We start from the raw sequence: 17,984 nt of genomic DNA, 5'->3' as shown, positions 1-17,984 counted from the left end.
TAAAAAATATATTGCCATAAAAATATAAATATAGATAAATGGCAGTACATAAGAAGCCCGAACATAATCCCATTCACTTAGGATCAATACATTTTTGACAAGCGTGAATATTTAGGTTTGTTTTTTGTTTTTTTTACTACTCTTTTCCACAAACGGTGCTGGGTAACTGCTATCCACAGGCAGGGGAATAAACCACATATACAATTAACTCAAACTACATACATTGGGATACGGCTGATGGTTTTATATTACTGATGGTAGTTAAAAAAATTAAAATCACCAAGAATGAGACACCTCCTAAATACACGGAGGACATGGCTAGGTCGGCAGAGGCTCCTACGTGGCCAGACTGCCACCTAGAGGTGGACGTACACACGGTTCAACAAATGCTGGCACTTATTACAGGTCAGCAAAGGGTCAAAGTAGTGTCCGTGTGTTAGTATGGGGGTAGATACCCAACTATGCTTATCTTTAAATCAAAGTAAAATAATTATAATTACTTTACACATTTAAACAGGATTCAGCCTTTAAAATGAAGGTAATTCTGACACATGCTACACTGTGGATGAACCTTGAAGTCATTCAAGGGAAACAAAACAAATCAAACCAAAAAAGGACAAACATTCTATGATTCTAAGATGAGGTATCCATATAAGTCTAATTCAATAACAAAACGTACAATGTACTTGCCAGGGGGTTAGGAGTTAGTGTCTAGTGGATACAGTCTCACTTGGAGAAACTGAAAAAGTAGTGGAGAGGAGTGCTGAGAATATTTCTACAACAATGTAAATGTAGTCAATATCCAAACACTACATGACATAAATGTAATGAAACTGTATACTTAAAGCAGTAAGTGGTCAATGCCATATGGAATAGATTTACTCACAATGAAAAACATGAAGTGCTGATACTTGTTACAACAGGGATGACCAACGAAAACATCCTAAGGAAAAGAGGCCATATGGAAAAGGCCACCCAGATCACACTCATCGTGTGCCCTTTAATTCGATCAAAGTTGGGGAAATAAGGGAAAGTCTCAAGAACAGTTCCAGGAAAAAACAAAACAAAACAAAACACTGGATCGGATTGGAAAAACCCATTGCCATACAGCTGGAGCAGGTGCTGACAGTGGAAGTGAGCCTGTGGACTGCATTATGAAGTGAGAACCACAATGACTCCTCATTTGGATGTTATGTGGTGACACAGAGTGTCTCTACTCAAGGCAAAAACACACTAGAGATTGTCATGAGAAGTGGCATACGTGCTACATCAATGATGAGTGAGAAACCTGAGCTTACAGATGAACAGTACACTGTCCTGCTAATGCACACATTCTGTATGTTTAAAATTATTGGAAAGTAAATAATTTTTTTAAATCAACCATATCAAAATCATAACAGGAAAGCAGACAAAACATCAAACTTCACTATAGAGCCCAAGCCTTCTTTCTCCAGTTCCAGTTGATCCAAAGTGGTTAAGCTGATCACCCTTGCAGGAATCTACATATTATTAAGACACCATAAGATAATTTCATAAGCCACTGTGTCTTGATTGTTGTGAAGGACTTGGATGTGATAAAAAAAAAGGGGGGGGGCAATTTTGAATTCTACTTTTCCACATCAACATACCAAAAAAAAAAACTGTAAAAAAGTAATAAATACCTTTAGTAAAGTTACATGATACAATATCAATATACAAAAATCAATTGACTTTCTACACAATAATAAAGAAGTTTCAGAAAGAGAAATTAATAAAGCAATTCCATTTAACAATTGTACCAAAAAAAAATAAAATAAAACCCAGGAATAAAATGAACCAAGGATGTGAAAGGCCTGCACATGGAAAGTTAGAAAACACTGATAAAGAAATTGAAGAGGACGCACACAAAATAAAAGCTGTGCTCATGCCCTAGAAGAACATTACTATAACATTCACGATGCCTAAGCAGTGTACACATTAATTGCAAACTCTACCAAACTCTACCAAATGGCATTTTTTTTTCACAGAAACAAAAAACGAGAAATCCTAATATCTGCATGGAACAAAAAAGAACCTGGAATAGCCTAAGCAACCTTGAGAAGGGAGAACTCAGTTGGAGTCATCTCCCTCCCTGGCTTCACATGACATTAGGAAGCTACAGTCACCAGTAGAGATACAGCAAGGTATTGGCACAAAAATAGGCACACGGACCAGAGGAACAGAACAGGGAGCACAGGAATAAACCCATCTTTATGTTGTCAGTTAGTTTATGGCAAAAGAGCCAAGAACACAAAGTGGGAAAAGGACAGTCCCCTCAATAAATGGTGCCAAGAACATTGGACACCATACCCCCCAAAATGACACCAGACACTATCAACACTAGGCACAAGATCAAGTAAATTTGAAAATTTTCCACATCAAGTCCCTCCTCTGCTGGATCCTCTAAAAATGGACCTCCTTAGGTGCAATCACACACAGGAAGCCTCTCCCCACTTTTCCCTCGCCTTTTACTCCCACAGTGATGCCTCCTGGTGATTCTTGTAGACGTCTGGCTCCTGTCTGGGTGGACTTGGTTGGTCGAGTGTTGTCCTGAACCTGAAGCCATGGCGGGTCCTGAAGAGACCCAGGCTCCACCAGCCCCACAAGGAGCCAAGTTCCCACAGGAGCCAAACCCCCCAGGTGAGACACGTGCACCTTGAGGGTCAGAGAACAGGCATGGTGCCACCCGCTGGCCAGCTAGGAACTGCAGGCCACAAGCACTCAGTTTTTACTACTCACACCAAAATGTACTCTAAATTGTTCATAGACAATTATAAAATGCACATCTGGGATTACTCTAAAAGAAAACATGTAAGGAAATCGACATAACCTTGTCTAGGTGATGAACTTTTACAAAAATCCCCAAGTCTATCCACAGAAGTAAAATTTATACCATGGAATTTAAAAAATTAAAAATTTAAACTCTGTTTATGACCTTATTCAGAAAACCTAAAGACAAGACACATACTGAGAAACATAAATTTACAAAACACATAACTGATTAAGGATTTGGACTCAAATTACACCAAGAACTTTACAACAAACAACCCCAATAAAAATAGGTAAAGATCTTAACAAACACCTCTCCAAAGAAAACACACAGATAGTAAATATGCATATAAAAATGTTCTCAAAAATCATATACCAGTAGGAAATAGCAAACTAAAACAACGATGATATAACACTGCACACTCATTAGAACCACTAAACTCCAAAAAAGTGACATTACTTGTGACTTATGGAAGATGAAGAAAAACAGGAACTTGCCCTTACTGCAGGTGGAATGCATGTGTGGCTAGTTTGAAAGTCAGTTTGGCAGTTTTTCCCAAAGCTAGTCAATGCTCGCCTGAGAATCCAACATTGCACGTCTAGTATTTAGACAATTGCTTTGATAAAGTGTCCAAACAAAAACTAGCATGCAATTATGCACAGCTACTCTACTCACAATGGCTAAAAACTTTAAAATATGAGAATGTCCTTCCGTGCATGAATACATGAGCATTTTGGGGTACACCCATGGAAAGAGGGCAAATGACACCCTAAAATACATCTCTTTGGCATTAAGATTACAATGGGCAGATTTCTTAAAAAAAAATAAGACACACAAGACTCTATGAAACCCAAATCAAGACTGCCTTTTGTGAGGCAAATTTACATTTATAAGGGAACTCTCCATTTGAAAAGTAATCTCCCTTTCTGTACCAGGAATAAAAGAAAGACTAAATCTCAGAAAACTTATCAATAGTGAAGGCTAGGATTTAAATCTATATAATGAACATACCCTTCCGTTCTTTTGCTGTTAGAGAAAGATGGCATTTCAGGTGACGTCGTGGGCCGTCTCAGGGAGCTACTCAACTTCCTGGGCACCTCCCAGGATCAAAGCAGGCACCCAAGTCCTCGAACTTGTTTGTACAACTACGTGAAGGAAGCTCACACCACAGAAATGTGTGCTTGAAATGATTTCAGTTAAAAGTGTCGTATGCATTTTTCATCACAGTGAAAATCATGTAGGAACGTAGAACTGATACAATTTACACCACTAATAAACACTGAAAAGATCCCTAGTGGAAAGAGCCGTAAAGAAAAGTTCTCCCAGGTCACATGGTCACCGTGTGTGCTTCACATCCATCAAGGCTGTCACAGTGAGAGTCTCAGTAACAAACCCAGAAACAGAGAACAAGCAGCTGGACCAAGTGGTGGCAGCTGAAGGGGCCAGCAGGTCACACAGTGATGCGGACGCCACACGGCTTCTTCACTGGTGGCTATGTGACGGCTCCTCGGGAGACTACCCCTGTTTGGGGTAAAACACCCTACGGTATTTTGTATAAAGTGGCAACTGTGAGTAGTTTTTACCATCATAGAAATTACTGAAAAGTCCATCACTTTTCAAAACAACCATATCAATACCACAGCAGAGAAGCTGATAAGACAGACTTCAAACCTTGCTATAGAAGCCAAGACTCACCCAGACCAAGGTCAGCCAGAGGTGTGATGCTCATCACCTTTGTAGGAGTCCACTTGTTATTAAGAGGCACTGTGGGATGAGTGTACCCTAGCCAGCAAGTCTTGGATCCTGTGCACGACCTGGGATGCAGGAGAAACAGTGAGATTTTAACATTACAATTTTCCACAACACTTAACAAACAGTTGTTAAAATAAATAAATTCAGTAAAGTTCAACTTGAAATCAATGTACAAAAATCAGCTGCATTTCTATACACTAATAATAACCCATCAGAAGGAAAATCTAGGGAAACAATCACATTTATAATTGTATCAAAAAGAACAAAATATCTAGGAACAAACTTAACCAAGGATGTGAAAGACCTGTACTCAGAAAACTGTAAACCATTGAAAAAGAAGTTAAAGAAGACACAAATAGACAGAAAAATATTCTGTACTCATGGATTGGAAGAATTACTATTATTAAATTATTGATTCTACCCAAAGCTATCAACAAATTCACTGAAACATCAATATAATAGTCAATGATATGTTTCATTGAAATAGAAATAATAATCCTATTATTAATATAGAACAACTAAGGACCCTGAACAGCCAAAGAAGTTCAGAGAAAGAAGGACACAGCTGGAGGTGTCACCCTCCCTAGCATCAAACTGTATCACAGAGCTGTAGTAACCACAACAGTGAGGAACTGGCACACACACAGACACATGGACAAGAGTAACACCATAAAGAGACCAGAAATAAACCCGCATGGCTGTGGTCAGCTAATTCATGACAATGGGGCCAAGGACATACAAAGAGGGAGGGACACTGCCCTCAATAAACACTGCCAGGAAAATGGGACACCAAGCACCAAAGAACATCACTGGTCAGCATCTCCACTGCACACAAAACTAACTAAAACTCTACAGTTTTCCACATCAACCTCTTTCTGAGTTTCCTCTGAAGACAGAATTCCCCCAGTCAGTTGCACACAGGAAGCTTCTCCCCACTTTTTTTTTTTTTTTTTTTTTTTTTTTTTTTACTCGTATGGTGCCTTTTCACGGTGATGCCCAAGAAAACTCAGCCCATGACAGCATGGACACAGCCCCACTGTCTAGAAGATGAAGCCATGACAGTCCTGAAGAGATCAAGCCTCTGCCAGCTGTGCAAGGGGCCAAGTCCATGGGCAGAATGCACCTGTGCCCTGTGGGTCAGAGGTGGATCTGGTGCCCCGATGTGGACCATCAGAAAAGTTCAGGGAACGCTGGGCTCACAAAGCCCAGAGTCCTCATCCTGAATGCAGTTCTGCTGTACGTAGTGCCTTTGGAAATCCAAACTGAAACACAGCCAAGTAGCTCACTATATTGTCTCAAAAACTGGTTAAGGAGCAATTAATTAAAAAACACATAGAATGAAGAGAACATAGACACAAACTTTACAACTGATAGCAAAATTCACTCAAGATTGCCCATAGACAAACTTAAATGACAAAACTATACAAATCTTAAAAGGAAAAGGAAGAAAATCTGTAAGACCTTGGGTCTGGTGATGAGTTTTAAATCGCAACAACAAATGCCTATCTACAAATCAACACAAAATTAATAACGTGGACTTTATAGAACTATAAACTTCTACTCTGTGAAAGGTCTTATTCGTAAAGGCAAAAGAGAAACCACACACTAGGAGAAAGTATTTGCAAAATGTGCATCTGATAAAGGATTTGTACTCTAATTATGCCAATAAGATCTAGAACAAACAACCCCATTAAAAATGGGTAAAGATAGATACAAACATCTGGCTAAAGAAGGTACACAGACAGAAAATAATCATACAAAAATACATTCAAGATCCTAGTGGAAGACAGGTGCAGCCAACTTTGGAAGACAGTTTGGCAGTTTCTTCCAAAGCTAAACATTCTCAGCTTAGAATCTAAAAAAATGGTCTCTTGAATTTAGTCAACTGCTTTGAAAAACTGTTCCAATAAAAACTAACATCAAGTAATGCACAGGAGGTCTATTCATAATGGCTTAGAAACTCAAGTGGTCAGTATGCCCGTCTGCAGGTGAACTCATAAGCAAAGTAGTGCACATTCATGTCACGGGGAGCAGAATGTGCCACCACCCCCCCAAAATAGGTCTGTAGCCTAGTGACTACTACAATCTGAGTAATTAAAAAAAAAAAAAAAGACTCTCAGAAAACTGAGTAGAGGTTGCCCTTTTTTGAGGGACATTTCCATTTCTTACAGAAATCTTACAGAAAAAAGTCAATTATGTGATCAATTAAGTGGTAGTGTCACACGAAGGAATACAGGATGTAACAAAGGCTGTGTATTAAAAATGTATGAAAACACTCACTGATGCTGGTGGAGCAAAAGGTGCCAGCCTCAGTAACTGCAGGAATGAATGGAACGTGTAGACTACAGGGAAAGCATACTGCACATAAACAGTGGGATCTATAAGATCCATCCCACAGGGGCAGGAGCTAAGAATGCTGAAACCACTCATCTGGAGTAGAATGAGAAATGAATTGAATGGGTGGAAGATGGTGGGAACCAGGATTCTATTGTCTAACTGGGAGTTACAGATAAGCAGGGGGTGAGATGTACACTGTCCATATGATAATGGACCAAGTTGGAGGCATAAGTATAAACCCATCTTCTGCTTAATATAAATACAGACATTTCCACATAGAAATCTTTATAATTAGGAGTGTATACTATTGGGGAGGGGGAAATTTCACTCTCTTTCCCTCTTGACTTCTTGTGGCTGGACTAATAATAAAACTAACACAAGACAGAGCCACAGGAGGAAAAGAAATTTTAATTCCTACACACAAAGCTCTCATAGAAATGTGAAGAAAGAAGTAGTGAAAACAGGCAGATTTCATACATCTAGAGAACTATAAATTTGTTAGCAATTGACAGAACAAGGAAATGTAGCTTTTGGGTACTAAATGAAGAATCTAGACAGAGTTTGGGGTTGGGGTGGTAAATTAAAGAAGTTACAAGTTATGTTTATATGTGCCTCTGAACCTTTCACGTGACAGACTTATTTCCTGCTTTTAGGGAGATAGAGCAGGGGTCAGAGTGTCCCTCTTGCTTTGGCCATTTATAAGTAACTTAAATTTAAAACATTATGTGGTTGTGGCAGATGGGGGGGGGACAGTGCTCCCTGAGCAGTAACAATACACTAAGGTGGGAACACATGCACACATTTCCTTTCATTGTCAGTGGAGAACATTTTCCTTCCATATGTAAGTTCTTAATACCATTCTCTAATTAAAGGAATCAGGACTCTTTGAAGAAATGGCTTATACTAGAACTAAGACAGTCAATATACGAGCCAGGATAACCTTGAATCTTGTATCAGAAGGTAAGGAAGTACAGGGGGAAAAAAAAACAAATATGGAATGATCCCAAAGGAAACAGGAGCCAGTGAAAGGGTTCTCAATAGACAAAGCAGGAATAAACTGAGCAACCAAAATCTGTAGTGCTGGATTATAACCAAAAGATTAAAATAACTGTCCAGATGTCTACATTGGTGAAGTTAAATGATGACATAGGTTTTTGGGTTTTTTTTAATAAATGGGATTGAATAGAAAACTCCTATGCAGAAGAATTCCTAATAATCTAAGACATCCATCAAGGAGGTGGAGCTAAAGCTCTGTCTCCTGAAGTGTAAGTTCCACATAGTGACCTCCTGTTTAGAAAAGTCTAGGATCCCACTGCTGGGCATGTATCCAGAGCAACACTCTAATGTGAAAAGACACATGCACTGACTGATTTTTTTCACAGCAGTGGACAACATTAAATTGGGGAAGAAATTCTGTTTCCAACAAATCATGCCAGGCAATTGTCTATCCAGTGAAAACCTTTGATTTCCAAGATAAATGAAATTGGATCCTTGCTTCACATCACATGCAAAATTAACTCAAGATACATAAAAAGCTTAAATCTAAAGAGTGGTAAAGTGACAATCAGCCCTCATCTGCTGATTCCACATTTGCAGAATCAGCCACCTTCAGATAAAAAAATAATAATTTGAGAATGTTCCATAAAGAAAAAATTAAATTTGTGGCATGCCAGAAACTACTTAAATAACATATTTTCTTCACAATTATTTACATATCATTTACATTGTATTATTTATTATAAGTGATCTAGAGATGATTTTAAGTATACAGGAAGATGTGCTTAGATTATTTGCCAATACTACACCACTTTATATAATGGATTTGAACACAGACAGATATTTAGTATCCACTGGGTGTCCTGGTACCAATACCTCACAGACAGGGAGGGAAGCTGTATAAACTCTCAAAGAAACAATGGAGATAAGTCATCATGACCTTGAATTAAGCAATTGTTTTCGATCTGGTAGCAAACACAAGCAAGGGAAGAAAATAATTAATTGCTTTTCCTGAAAATTAAAGACATTTGTACATCAAAGATGCTATCCAGAAACTGAAAAGACAGCACACAAAATCAAAGAAAATATTTGCATATTATATACTGAAAAAAATTTTATCAAGAATATATCAAGAACTTTTACAACTCATAAAAAGTCAAAACAAACCCAATTTTTAACATGGTAAAAGGACTTAAATACACCCTTGTCTATATTTAAACTAAAAAAAAAAAGTACATTATATTGTATGTATGTATTTACATGAAATATAATGTATATGTGCAGTCAAACAGTAATAATCTACCTAACAAAAGTGAAAAAGAAAAACCAATAAATAAATAAAATTAAACATATATTTTTTAAATAGGCCCTTCTCCAGACAAGACAAATAGTCAACAAGCACATGAAAAGATGTTTAAAATCAGTCATGATGAAAATGTAAATGAATACCATAATGCTGTACATTTTCAGGCACACTAGAAGCCTTACAATCAAGAAAATTAAAAACAACAAATATTGGCAAAATGTAGAGAGATTGAAACTTTTAAATATTACTTGAAAAATTGGAAAATGGTATAGCCCATGTTTCCAGTTTGTCATTTCCTCAAAAAGATAAAAATACAGTTACCTTATGGTTCAACAACTTCACTCCTAGATATAGACCCCAAAACATTAAAAATAGGTGTTCAAACTAACAAACAAAAAAAAAAGGCCCACAAATATTCATAGCAGCACTATTCACAATGGCCCAAAAGGTAGAACAATTGAAATATCCATCAAAGTCTAAACAGATAAAACAAATAGGATGTATCCATAAACTACCATATTATTCTGCCATATGAAGGAATAAAATGGTGCAGCCATGGTGGAGAACCATATGGGAGTTCCTCAAAAACTTACACGTGGGGTTCAAGTGTGATCCATCAATTCCACTTCAGGATATATGATCAATATATTTGAAAGCAGGAACTGGAAGAGAAATGGGTACACCCATATCCATGGCAGCACTAATCACATCACAACAGCAAAAGGTGGACATAACTCACCTGTCCATCAACAGATGAATGGATAAACTAAATGTGGTGTATGCACAGTGAGATACTACACAGCCTCAAAAGGTAAGGAAATTATGACACATGCTACAACATGGATAAATATTGAAGTCACTATGCTAAGTGAAATAAGCCAGACACAGAAGGACAAATATCATATGATTCCCCTTATACAAGGCATCCAGAGAAGTCAAATGCAGAGATAGAAAGAGTGTCACTGCCAGGGGCTGAAGGGAGTCAGTGTTCACTGGATACAGGGCTTCACTTGGGGAAAATGAGTAAGTTCTGGAGATGGACGGTGAGGCATCTGTACAACAATATGGATTTAGTTAATACATCGAACTGCATAGTTACATGGTTTAAATGGTAAGTGTTATCTTCTGTATTTTTAATGACAATGAAAAATGTGAATGAATCACTAATGATTCAAATTGGATAAAGATTAAAAACATTTCAAGTGAAAGAAGACACACAGAGGACGCCACCCAGATCGTACTCATATCTTGTGAGCTTTAAATCCATTAAGATTTTGAGAAAGAGGGAAACCCTCAGTAATTGTTTCAGAAAAAGAAAACTGGCACAGAATGGAAAAAAAGGATTTCCATAATTTGGGGTAATGGGGAAGGCTGAAGTGAGCCTGTGGGTGGGGTTACAAAGTGAACCATACAATTTCTTCACTTGGGGTTTATGTGCTGGCTTCCTGGGGGAGTATCCCAGTGTTAGGTAAGACCCACTGGAGTGTTTTATGTGAGGTGGCAAATGTGAGTACTGCGTAATGCTATTTAAAGTATTTTATACAGAACTTTGTAAGAAAACTTTATAAGAAACTTTCTTAGAAACTTAATTACTTTTGAAAACAACCATGTCAACACCACACCAAAAAAGCAGAGAAGAGATCCGATTTCCTTACAGAGGCCCACCCTTAACGCGATCCAGTTCACCCAAAGTGCTGATGCTAATCTCCTTGCAGGAGTCCACATGTAATTAAGAGGCACTGTGGGAAGATTAGGAGCCACTGTGTCTTGGGCGCTGTGAGGGACCTGGATGGAGTCCAAACAGGGTGACTTCTGATTTCTAGTTTTCCACATCAAACCATCAAAAAAACTCTTAGAACTAATGAATTATTTCAGTAAAGCTACAAGGTACAAAATCAATACACAAAAATCACTTGTCTTTCTACACATTAATAATGAAAAGTGAGAAAGAGACATTTTTTAAAATCCCATTTACAATTGCATCCAAAAAATTACTGAGGAATAAATTTAATCAAAGATGTGAAAGACCTGCACACTGAAAATTCTAAGACACTGAGGAAAGAAACTGAACAGACACAAATAAATGGAAAGATACCCTCTGTTCATGGACAGAAAGAATCAATACTGTTAAAATGTCCATTCTACCCAAGGCAGTGCTCAAACTCAAAGCTAGCCTCATCAAATCACTGTGCCCTACACCAGAAAATAACAGAACATTGTGAATTGAATATAATTCTATAAAATAAAATAAACTTCAGTGGCATTTTTCACAGAAACACAACAAACATTCCTAACATTCGTGTGGAAACACAGATGACCCTGAACAACCAAAGGGATGCTGCAAAAGGAGAACAGACTGGAGGCCTCTCCCCCGCTGACTTCACACTGCAGTAGGCAAGTACAGTCACCAAAAAGTGTGGAATTGGCACAAAAATAGGGACACAGACCAGAGAAAGCCCAGAAAAAAACCTAGGGGTATGTGGTCAATTAATTCACAAGAAAGGAGGCAGGAAACTACACCGGGGAAAGGACAGTCCCCTCAACAAGTGGCGCTTTGGGAAAACTGGACACCAGACACCAAAGAAGGACACGGCACACTCTACACCACACACGCAAACGGACAAAAACCCAGCTTCCCACATCCAGCCCTTCCTCTCCTGGGCCTCTGAGGAGGGACTCTCCTCAGAAGTCAGCCCCTCACAGGAAACTTCTCCTCACTTTTCTTTTCTCCTCACATTTTCCTTCAGAGCAGCACCTCCTGTTGGGTCCTGAGGCGACTGGGCTCCCATCAGCAGGGACGTAACCCTCTGTTGTCCTGAAGCTCCGGCAGGTACAGAGGAGATGCAGCTCCAGTCAGCTGCCCAGGAAGCCAAATCCTCAGGCAGAACGTTCCCGCCACAAGTGGGGGAGGCGGGCTCTGGGCCCAGCCAGCCAATGGGAAAGCACGGACCCAGCAGCCCTCGCAGCCATTGGTGGTGGAGGGCGCTGTGCTCTAAGGGCAGCTCTGCTCAGTCCACTACACTGTGGACAGGAGGGCGGGAACCAAGCGGCCCTCATAGCCAGCTTTTGGCTTGTCTTTTGGATTTCTGAATAAGGATGCCCCGCCCCAAGGGCAGTTGTGCTGAATCCTTTAAGCTGGAAATTCAAACTGAAATATAGCCAAATAGCCATAACTTCCCCCAAATAGTTAAGGGACAATTAATTGGAAGCCAAAATGAATGATGTGAATGGAGACACAAACTTTAAAACTTACAACAAATTCACTCAAATGTATTCATGCACATTTAAAATCAAAAACTATCAAAATCATACAGATAAACAGGAAAATATTTACATGACCTTGGGTTTGGTCACGCAGATTATGACCTTCGAGTTTTACCACACTACACAAAAAGTCAATCCACAAAAAATAGTATTATGGACTTTATAAAAGATTCCTACTCTCAAACACCTTATTCAGAAATCCAAAAGACAAGCCACAAACTGTGAGAAAACTATTTACAAAACACGTATCTGATAAATGATTTGGGCTCATACAAAGAACTCTAAAATAAAAATGGGTAAAGATCTCAATGGACACCCAGCAAAAACAGATGGAGTAAATAAGAATACAAAAATATGCTCAATATCATATACAATTAAAAATTACATATCACATACAATTAGGGAATGATAACTTAAAAATCACAAGATATCACAGCACACCTATTAGGACCACTAAACTCCAAAAATACGACAATCCCATTGCTGGTGGTGAGGAACGACAGCCACCCTCCCTCACTGCTGGTGGAATGCATACACAGCGACTAACAGATCTGCTATAACCCACCTGCCCCGACCCGGCCTCTCCCCTTTCTCCCTGGACCCCTCTCCCAGGCCAGATGCATCTGTCCATCCACTGCATCCCCCTATCACCTTGGGGCTGACAGGCCCCTCACAGGACTGTGATCCTACCACACTCCACTCCCAGGAAACAGCCTCACATTCCCTGGCTGCTGAGCCCAGACACCTGGGGCCTCCCAGTCCCCCCACTTTCCTTGCGCATCAGTGACTGTCAGCTCCTCCTCCAGAGCCAGTCCCCACAGGACTTCCCCTCTACAACCCTGGCCCAAGCCAGATCTTGTGCCCTCCATCAGGCCTTAACAAAGATCCCAACCCCATGGTGCATCTCACATCCTGGCCCAATGCAGACTTCCTGAAGCATCAATGAGTTGGTGACTCTCTCCTACTGTACTCCAGCAAAGTTTCCCCACTTTGGCTGGGCTGTCTGCTGGAAGGGATGTTTGCTGAGGCTCTGAGTGTCCCCAGCACCACTGCTAGGGTACTGGCTCCTGGGTTCCCTGACACTGAGCACTTCAGCAGGCCAGGTGACACACACTGAAACCTCAGAACTGCTCACTTCAAGAGAGGGCTGGCACTGCAGCTGCTCCATCAAAGAGAGAAGAGAAGGGCCCCCCAGCTGGGATACAAACACGCCTCTTCCTTTGTCTTTACTGTTCAAAATCAAATCCCTCTCACCACAAGGGTGCGAAGCTGACCTGTGAACTAAGTCCCCACTTCTCCAGCCTTTGACCACTGAATAAAGCTTGTGCTACATTCATATCAGCTTCAGTCTTGTCTTTTGGCTACAGAAACCTGAAATAGCATCTATTCTACACTTTCTTTTAACTATTTCAATTCTTGTCCTTCTCATAATAACAGCATTATTGAAAATAACCTCCTGAAATGATGAGTCTTTGTCGTTTATTTCTTACTGTGGTCCTGTAAACAGGAAAAGGAGAACAACATATCTCCCTGAGACCCCAGTAAGAAGCTCCAGCTCCACCTTCAGCTTCCAAGGTTGAAATTCTACTTAAACTATTCCCTGAAAAAGTTTCTTAACTTGTTCCTTGAGTACTATCTTTAAGTACTATGTAAGTGTGAGAAAATGACATCATAAAAATGAACATTACTATGTACCTTGTGCATTATGGGCCCTTCCACATACATAAGCACAATACAGATGTTTTATCATACACAATACTGATATGTATAATCATGAATTAATTATCTAACCATCTAACCCATGTGAATAAGCATGTACATCAGCCTATTGCTATTACAGGACACATTAAACAGTTCAATCCATATTAGATTCCAGTCCCTACAAATACTCACGGGGTAACTGAACTGATCGACAGTATATAGAACATATGTTTATTAATCATACTACCACACTGAGTCCAAACATTTCCAGTCAGCATGCTTATCATAACCAATAACCAGCGCTTAATCATCAAGCTTCGATAAACCATCAGCCCACCCACAAACGTGCCTCTCTCCTCATTCCAGGCCCATGAGCCATGGGAATTTCTATAAATAAACTATAACTGGCATCTGGTTCTTACTTTAGGGCCCTCTCACCTAAAACTGCCCACTTTCTCCCTAAAATAAGACATTGCAATGGCATTTTTCACAAAAAAAGAACAAATCACCCTAATACTTGTGTGGACCCACAAAGGACTCCAAATAGACAAAGTGAACCTGAAAAAGGAGAAGAAGCTGGAGGCGTCTCCCTCCCTGACTTCACACGACACCACAAAGCTTTGGTCACCAAAAAAAAAAAAAAAAAAAAAAAAAAAAAACCATAGAATTGGCACAAAAACAGGCATATGGACCAGAGGAACACAACAGAGAGCCCAGAAATAAACCCACGCAGATGAGGTCAGTTAAGGTATGACAAAGGAGCTCAGACACACCAAAGGAAGCAAGAAAGTGCCAGGCTAGAAAGGCCTTCCCACCTGGCAGAAGGGCTTTCAAGCCCTGGGGCTGGCAGGGAAGTCACAGAAGTTCAAAGACTGGGCTGGGCAGAAACCTGGGGTTGAGGCGCAGATGCCTCTGGCGCCAGGTGACCATCACTGGCATGAGAGCCCCATGGCAGGGGAAAGGACTCTGGGCCCCAAAGGAGCACACAGAGAGGCAGTCCAGCCAGCATCTGGGGAAGTCCCCGGGCCTCGGTCTGCCCTGCGGGAACTGTGGACAGGCCTATGCCTGCGAGGTTTGCCCAGGCTGCTGCAGGCCCATGCTCACGGGTCCTGGTTGTCCACCTTCGAGGAAAAGAAGGCAAGCAGGAAAGGGTGGCCCAGAGTGGTCACCAAACCAGGTAACAAACTACAGGCTTGGAAAAGATGTCATCGCAGCCAATGAACCAGATTGGATTAATGCGCTTCTTGGCCTGGCGGAAAACCCTGGGCGTTGGAGTCCAGGACAGCGCAGAGGACTGTGGGTATGTAGTACCCCGGAATGGAGGCATACTGAGGATTCTGGGTATGCAGTCCTCGATGGGCTGGCATGCCAAGCATTCTGGGTACTGTAGTCCCAGGATGGGGGCACGCAGAGGATTCTGGGTACTGTATTCCCAGCATGAGCAGAAACGCGGAGGATTCGGGGAACTGTAGTCTCTGGATGGACGGAAACGCCGAGGATTCTGGGTACTGTATTCCCAGCATGAGCGGAAACGCGGAGGATTCGGGGAACTGTAGTCTCTGGATGGGCGGAAACGCCGAGGACTCTGGGTAGTGTAGTCCCAGCATGAGCGGAAACGCGGAGGATTCGGGGAACTGTAGTCTCTGGATGGGCGGAAACGCCGAGGACTCTGGGTAGTGTAGTCCCAGCATGAGCGGAAACGCGGAGGATTCGGGGAACTGTAGTCTCTGGATGGGCGGAAACGCCGAGGACTCTGGGTAGTGTAGTCCCAGCATGAGCGGAAACGTGGAGGATTCGGGGAAATGTAGTCTCTGGATGGGCGGAAACGCCAAGGATCCTGGGTACTGTAGTCTCAGGATGTGCAGGCACGCCAAGGATTCTGGGTACTATAGTCCCCGGATGGGCGGTCACACTGAGGATTCTGGGTACTGTAGTCCATGCCACACAGTGGATTCTGGGTGCTGCGGTCCCGGGACCAGGGTAGGCACTTTGGTTGCGGTCCTTGTTCCCTGTTTGTCGCGCTGACAAGCAGGACTCCCCACTCCTCTCGAAATCACAGTGGGTCCTGAAAAGACCCAGCCTCCACCAGCGCCGCGAGTAGCCAGGTTCCCACAGGAGCCAAGACCCACACAGTGAGACACCGCGCACCTTGAGGGTCAGAAAGTGGGAGTGGCGCCGTCTGCTGGCTACCTGGGGAACTGCAGGCCACAACCGCTCAGTTCAGTGCAGGCCATGCTCCCTGTGAACAGGCCTGCAGAATCCACTAAACCTGGAAATTCAAACTGAAGTGGAACCAAATATACCTTGACCTCTCCAAAGCTAGTTAAACAACAATCAATGGGAAGCCATATGTAATCAAATGAATGTAGACTGAAACTTCACTGCTTACACCAAAATTTACTTGAAATTGTACATTAACATTTTTAATTTATAGATCTATTAAAATTCTACAAGAAAACACGTAAGAAAATATAAATAACCTTGCCTGGGTGATTAACTTTTACAAAAATCCCCCCAAAAGCAAAGAAACAAAAAAGGGGAAATAATCCAAGTCTATCCACAAAAGAAGTAAAATTTATATCACTGACTCTCAAAATTTGAAAATTTAAACTCTGTTTAAGGCCTTATTCATAAAACACAATGAAAAGCCACACACTGAGAAAAACTAAATTTGAAAATACTGAAATGAAAAGCCACACACTGAGAAAAAATAAAAACACATACCTGATTAAGGATTTGTACTCAAACTACACCACAAACTTTACACGCAGAACTCACTGGTTCTGCGTCCCTGGGAGGTGGGAGCTCAAGAGGCATGCCTGTCCCCTGCCCACATTAATCACCCATCTCCACAGAACAAAATTTGCACATGTTCTAATCTCTGCTTTCTCCTTCACAAGAGTAAAAACCAAATACTAGAGTGGCAAGGAAACTTGCTCATTTAATTAGGGAAAGTTCTCAAAGATATTCTAGAACATGGAATCCACAGTTGCCTGCTTTCTAGAGGCCACAGGGACACTGCCTTGGATGCATGTGGGTCTCCAAGACCATGCAGCATCAGTGTGAAACTGGCCATTGTGAGGTCCAGTTGCTCCCATATCTTGGATTCTTCATGGGTATGAATGTCAAAACCTGAAGACCAAAGGATTGCAGGGCCACAGTCTGGTGTATAGTTGCTGTGCCCAGGGCGATATTCAAGGTTGGAGGTCTACTACCCCTCTTAGCAAGCTAAGAAGTTGTGAAGCAGGAGGCCCTTTGGTCAACCACATGGATGTAGAGAATTGAAACATCCCAAGGTGCTCTCTACACTGCCCAGGGTGCTGTTGAATTGCCTAGAAGCATAGTCAGCTTAGTAACTCGCAACAGGGGCTTGACAGGCCCAGGCTGGCCTGAGCTGGAGGACCATGAATGCCTGCCCAGAAGGTCAGTAGTCAGGGGCTGTCCTGCCTGACTTGACTGTCCATTGATACCCACTCAGATGGGACAAAGGATCCAGCCAGTTCCAGGAGGGGCCCCTCAGCACTCACGAAGGGAGCAACTGGGGGCTGGCAGGTCCCTCCATCCAGTCCTGTTTAAGTCCACACTTGTCTCCTGAGTTTTCTGGGAGCCAACACTGTGCTGGAACCTGGGGCTGCCCAGGCAGACTGAGGACAGCAGTGCCTTGCCCAGGTAAGAGGGCAGAGAGAAACACTGTGTGACTTCTGAAGCCCCACAAGCCTTGACTGAGGTCGAGTTGGGGCAGTAACAGTGCTACAGTCAACTCCCTGACTCACGTGGGACCCTGGGTTAATCCTGCCCATCCTGGAGGCCTCAGAGAGATGGAGAGGAAAGAGGAGGAAG

This window comes from Camelus dromedarius, chromosome Y (assembly GCF_036321535.1).
Source record: "Camelus dromedarius isolate mCamDro1 chromosome Y, mCamDro1.pat, whole genome shotgun sequence".
Lineage (NCBI taxonomy): Eukaryota > Metazoa > Chordata > Mammalia > Artiodactyla > Camelidae > Camelus > Camelus dromedarius.
Note: the sequence above shows the minus strand (reverse complement) of the source record.